The sequence below is a fragment of the Aythya ferina genome (genome assembly GCF_964211825.1).
Source record: "Aythya ferina genome assembly, chromosome: 12".
Taxonomy (NCBI): Eukaryota; Metazoa; Chordata; class Aves; order Anseriformes; family Anatidae; genus Aythya; species Aythya ferina.
This window is the reverse complement of record NC_140308.1, coordinates 9,289,343-9,295,817: the sequence shown is the minus strand read 5'-3', so window position 1 is coordinate 9,295,817 and position 6,475 is coordinate 9,289,343. Positions and strand designations below refer to the sequence as shown.

The 6,475-nt window shown below is 44.3% G+C and overlaps 1 long non-coding RNA gene across 1 annotated transcript in view; it reads left to right on the top strand.

Moving 5' to 3' along the window:
* Positions 1-6,475, top strand: part of LOC311443513 — a 136,983-nt gene that overhangs the window by 78,172 nt on the left and 52,336 nt on the right. The window lies entirely within an intron of this gene.

Genomic DNA, 6,475 nt, shown 5'->3' with positions numbered 1-6,475 from the left:
TGCCAAATGACCACACAGAAATGAGGAACAAATGTTTCCAGGATTTTAAGTGGGGATTGCAAACTATAGCGAACTTAAAACAAAATTACAAGCTGTAGATTATGACTAGAAGCTTCTAGAAATAAAAGCCTTCTGCAGAGAAATTTCAGAAATCAGGAACGTCATTGAACTTCTGTGAGTTTTGCTTGGAGCAAAACAAATGCATGACATTTAGAGCAGGTCTGCTTGTTCTAAAGTGTGTGTGTGTCTCCAGTACTCTTTCCTACTCTGTTTAGGTCCTACATTTGAACCCCCCACCTAGTGAACAGTTACTTGGTAGGAATTCATTTATGGTGCTGAAACTGGCCCACGCTTCTTGGGCAGTATGAGGGTAGGTGCTTTATGAATTTTCAGGCCAAATTAGTTTCTTGTTTCTTGTTTAACTTGTGAATTCTTGCTTAAGATGTAGCTTTTTTTTTTTTTTTTTTTTTTTTTTTTTTTTTTTTTTTGTAATCGTTTCTTATGTATCTGGATCTCATCCTATAGGATATGTTTCTGGGAACAATAAAAAAAAAAAAGTGTCATCTTGGTAAGGTGCCTGCAGCGCACAGCTCCGTGCTAAAGACCAATGTCATTGCTCAGTACCAGCATTAGTAGGCATACTTCTGTGGAAAGCCCTCATTTTCCATGTGCATGAAGTCATCCGCCACATCAGGAGGATTCTCAAGGACTGTTCTCAAAGAGCAGCAGCTGCTGAATCCTGAGGAATCCTAGGCTTTGCATTCTGACAGACTTGAGTTGAGATCCAGCCCCTCCAAGAGCTTTGTGAAAGTCACAGAAGTGGGAGAGCTCACAGACGTGTAGGTAGGAACAGACACGTGGTGGTACAGCAAGGCTAGCTCTGTGAGATCGAATGTGAGATCAGTTGGAACTGACTCTTTTGTCTCCAGTTGGGTAACTTGCAATAAAATCTTGTTAAATGCAATGTTTCCCTTACCTGGATGCCACAGATTTGTGGTGGTGACTTGAATCATGTGCCCAAAAATTTGCAAGGAGCAAACCTGTGTGTGGGCCCCTGAGTGTGGAAGCTGTGGATGTTACAAGGCTGAGATAAAGCCTACCACAGACCTAAGTGAGCACAGATCCGTGTAGAAGCATCCCCTAGAACTGACCAATAAATTGTATTGAAAATTGAAAATGTTCCCGGACGTTTAATTTCTTGCAGCAAATACTTTCCTGTGTTAAATTTCATTAAGGTGAGAGCAATTTAAAGTAGTCTATAAATAGGGAAATAGTACAAACATTTACACAGATGAGCACCGGTTTTGCCTTCACTTAATTTTGTATGAAATGTAGTATTAAACTCCAAAAAGAGCTAGTGGTAGACATGATTTGATACCTAAGCAGGATAATTCTGAATTATGACTTAGGTTAAAAAAAAAAATCCTCTTCAGATGTAAGACAAGAGAGAAAGGGGAGAGATGTGCTTATTATATTCAAGAAGTGTGATACATAAGCATCAATGATTCCATTTGTTTTATATATTTGCTTGTCATTTTAATGGTTTATTATCAGGGATCCAGTCAAAATTGGCAATAAAAAGAACGTAGCTTTACTTTGATTCAAAGTCTGCAGCAGATATGCCAGCAGAAGGAATAAATAAGGCATGGAGAATATGCTGTTAATAAGGGAAACACAAGTAGTTCTAAGCATATTTCACACTCTTTCTTTATTTTGATTTCAAGCAGAGAGCTGAATGCACTTAAATTATTAAGTCAAAGTGAATAGTACCTTGAACATTGGTTGAAATATTCCCTTCTAGAGCAAACTTGGGTTTGTTCTCATAAATCTATTCTTATAAACCATTTTCAGGGGGTAAAAAAAAAAAAAAAAAAAAAGAGTTCTGTTTCTTTCTGATTTTTGTGTGCTTTGTAGATAGGGAATACCTGAATACCTTCTGTTAAAGAACCTCTTCGCTATTCACTGCAGTTCTCCATCCCAGGGAGGAAATATGCTGGAGGATTTGTAGCGTCGGGACTCTATGTTATTCTGTCCTTCAGTGGCCAAACACAACGTGTAGGTGAGAGAATGCGGTGTGACTAAATATAGTTCAGTACTATCACTCTTTTTTGATGGCAAAAAGCATTGGCTGGCCAAGCAATTGGCTGATTAAAGGTCAGCTGGCCCTGGGTCAGTCAATTAAACTGTGTGGTGCCCTTTTGGAGCGGTCTCTTCATCTAGCTGTAGGAGTGTACAAGAGAAAGTCTCAATTAAAAAGTTTAAAAGTAGAGTAGCTGTGTGTACAACTGGATTCAATGCCTCAGGTTTTCTTTGCTGACACCTTTTTTCTTCCCATGGGAGGAAGAGAAAGAAATGATATTTAGTGGATGTGCTATTTTCAGCAAACAAACATGGCAGCCCTGGGATGACTCTTCTCTGTGCTTGGTCAGGGCTGTGGTCGTGTCTCCACACCTCTGATGTGTTCCTTCTGAACTTGTTTTGCTTTGTTAACCATTTTCCTTTAATTTTTCTTTCTCTCTCTCTTTTTTTTTTTTTTTTTTCTCCCCAGCCATGTCCATTGCTAGGGTGCAACCCGCTGCCTTGTTGAGTTTTGAGACAGGTGTAAAGCAAACAAATGAAACACACAGAAAAAACTTCAGTGCGAGAAGTATTTGCAGAAGGTAGGCCACCCCTTTTTGCTTGGGAAATGGAGTTGTTATGTTACCTTTTCACAGACATAATTGGCACTTCTTATCCACCACATTGAAGCCAAGTGTCTGTGCTGTGGCTTTCTAGGACAGCTCGATCTGGAGACCGTGGCACAGGGAAGAAACTAGCTTGGTCTATTTTACTTAGTACCCTAACACAAACATGATGAAAAATCCATTGCAAGGAAGAATCCATATTTCTATTAGACACAAAGCTGCTCTTACCCATCGATCTGCAGCTCCAGGTGCCGCTGGGGCTTGTGAGTGAGACCCTCAAATCCTCGGCACAGCTTCTGTGTTGCTGCGGAGGCGCCAGAGCAGCTGCGCCAGTGCCCCGGGGGCCGGCTGAGCCCTGCAGGCAGGCGGTGCCGCGGCTCGGTGCTCGCTGCAGCGCGCCAGGAGAGCCAGCGGGGCGGTGGGGAGCGCAGCCGTACGCCTCAGAAGGAGCCGGAGAGGATATGGAGTTGGAGGGGTATCGGTAAACCAGGCAGCTGTGGTTTACATGTGGCTCCGCGGGCGTGAGGAGCCACTGCCGCAGCTGGTGGGAGGCAGGGAGCCCTTGTGCTGCACCATTGATTTCAGGTGCACCTGGGAACACTCTGTGCTTGTGTGACTAATGCCTGCCTGAGGTCCCTAGACAAAGTGGGAAAATGTTTAATACAAGAAAATAAAGGAGAAAAGCTACTTTCTCTTTGCTGAAGGCAACTGTGTGGATGGACCTGCTGATCTTCCCAGAAAGAAATGAGTGATGTCCAGAAAGAGCTCCTGACAGACCTTGGTGGGGAGAAACAAAGGAGAGTGAAAAAGGGGAGACAGGGAGGAATTCTGTGGCTTCAGAAGGGAGGAAGAGCTGAACTAGGCAGCAACCTAACACAGCCAAGCAAGGTGGCATGGGCAGGCCTCGTGGCTGCTCTGAACATGCCTTCATGTACTGGTATTCAGGCCTGAGCTGGCAGGCTTGTTGCACAAGCCCACTGGAGCATTTGCAGCTGAACTGTACTTCCTGTGCTCTCTCCAGGTCCCCAAAGCCTGGTCTCATATGCTTTTAATCATCCCTTGGCCTGAGTTGGCTGCAGTGAAGGCACTTGTGCTGGTGCTGCTGGGCCCAGCGGGCCCAGCACCAGGCACAGAAGCTTGGGCTGCCTTCTGCCTGATCTCTTGTGCCACTCCTTGCTCTCTGCCAGGAATCTTGGCCTGGAGTTTTGGGATGTGTTGTGTATAACTGGGACTTGTGGACCTGGCTGAAACGCATCTAGATGTCTCAAAAGACGCATGTAGATGAATTCCCTGTGGCTTATCTAAGGCATTTTGGCCCAGTGGTGTGTGCTCAATAAATGTGACACCTTTGGCCATGGCTGTAGTGCATGCACGTGAGAGCTGAAGCACCCAGGTGGAATTTGTGTTGCAGCTTTCTGCTTAAGAACCTCTTCAGAAACCCCAAACAGCTTGTGAGCACTCAGTTATAGTACTGTTCTCTGTATCCCTGAGATTCACAGTTCCCTTGTTACGGGATGCAAGCATCCAGAGAAACAACAACAAAACAAAAAATGGGATTGAGCAGGGAATGCAAAGTTTAAAAGGCTGTGCATCAGGAACAAACCCGACTTTGTGTTAAGTACAATTTATCAATTCACCGTGCCCAGCAGATGGGATACAAAGAGCAGACAATGTGTTAGAAGCCAGTCGCTGCTCTTCCATCGCTGCCCTTCTTGGGTGTCCCCAGCCCTGCTGCCTCCCCTTTTCCCCAAATGCTGTCCCTGTGCTCTGCTCTGCGGCTTTTGAGATCTCAAAGGCAGCACAGCACATGTGATTGAATGCATCTCCAGAAGAAGGGAGGCCAGCTCCTGCCTGGCAGTTTCTGGAGCTGCCAGTGGCCCGTAGCCCATTCTTTGTTCTCTGGATCTGCTCCTTTTTCTTGGGGCTTTTTCTGATGAACAGCTGAATGCACGAGATGGTCACGCTTGAGTGCTTGTTATTTGTGGCAATTAGCAGAGGGTTGCACAGTGTGCACATATGCAGGAGAACCCAGCGTAGCATCCTGTGGAGCCAGAAAGACAGACGGATGCCCTTTGAAACCAGCTTGCTCCTCACAGTCAGCCAGGGAGCTCCAGCATTAGTAATAAAAGGCTGCCACCATGGCTGGAAACATCTTGTGCAAAAATGGGGACCAGTATCCAGCTCCCAGCAGTCATACTGGGACCTCTGCTCAGGAATAAGGAAAACAAAGATTAAAAAAAATCCTTGCAAAGAACATGACTGACTTTGACAGCGTACAGGGGGCTGTTCCTTTTGTATCACTAGTTTCCCAGTTGTTCTGGCTTACCTGGCCAGCCGTTGCAGCTGAAATAGCGGTGGGCTTGTGAATACTTGTCCTCTTTTCCAGTTCGGTCTGTGCTATAAGCAGTGTAATTTGAAAACATTTCAGGCAAAAAGAATGTTAAGGCTCCATGTCTGTAAACATAAGTAGCAATCTGGTTTTTGGTCCTTTGACCTGGATATATAACTTAGGATGGGTAGTGATGTGCTCAGGCATGGTTAAGGGTGCAAAAATCAGAGCGAAAATGAAGGTATTAATCATTGTGGGTTTGCAGCTGTAAACTTGCCTGTACAGCCAAGGATGTAGTCGGGGAGCCAAGTGTCAGGGCAAAGAGGACCTTTGTTAGCCTGTGCTGAGGGGAAGGATAACAATGAGTTAGGATGTTTCTGTCCTGTGCAAGGCAAATTTCCCACTGAGCCCTGTGCTCCAAGGACGATGTGACACTAAACCGCACAGCTGAGCTCTTTAACCTAGGGACACTCTTGGAGCTTAAACCAGTCATTTTCTTATTCCTTCATTTACTTATCCTTCGTGATAGGCAGACAAGGGAAAACTTTTTTTTTTTTTTTTTTTTTTTGTAACTGGTGGGATGTTTTTGTCACTGCTGTTATTCTTCTGGAATCAAAATTTTATTGTGGCATCTTCTTGCTATTCAGCTCTATTTTAGAGAACCTTCTTGCTTCTCAAAATTACATTGCTCTGTAAAACTAGGAGGTGACAAATAATTCTGCCTGCATAGTGTCCTGACTTGCGAGCAAATGACAGCTGAGCACAGCAATTTTGGCTAATGGCACTGTGACACCATGTGCAGCACCTGGTCTGCAGGCACAGGCGTGGCGGCGTTCCGCTCTGGTGCAGGCCTCTGCAGCAAACACTCCTTATTCAGGCAGAGGAAATGTGACATCTCAATTAGGCAGGGAGTTGTTGGTGGTTGTGTATGCACAGTATGGAAGTAAAATGTTCGAGGGGGAACATAGGGAGGAAAAATATTTTATTTCTCTCTTTAACCTGTGTTTTGAACCTGTTTACAGCCCATTTTAAAGAGGACCATAGGTTATGTTTTTTTTTTTCCCCTTTCCAGCTCTTGGTTAATACTTGTGGATGATAGTGGCATGACTATCAGATACCTGCAGTTCTGCACTTGGCACTCTGGTTGTGTATTTGCCCCACAAGGGTCAAGGATTTACAGCAGCTGATGGGAGCCTTGATTGTAGAAGGAATACAGGATTAGGCTATAGGATGCTCTACACGGAGTTTACCTTGTTTATCTAAGAGTGAAAACACTTACCGAAGAGGGATGAAGTAAGGTTTTATGAGTTCTGAATGAAAATAGCGGTACTCTGTCTTTCCATGAATCTGTAATTCTCTCTTTTTCCCTCTCTTTTTTAGCTGTATAAATGTGACATTTTAAATTTGCAGTGTTGTAAGAAAAAAGCGTCATATGATAGGATCATCTAATTACAACATCATT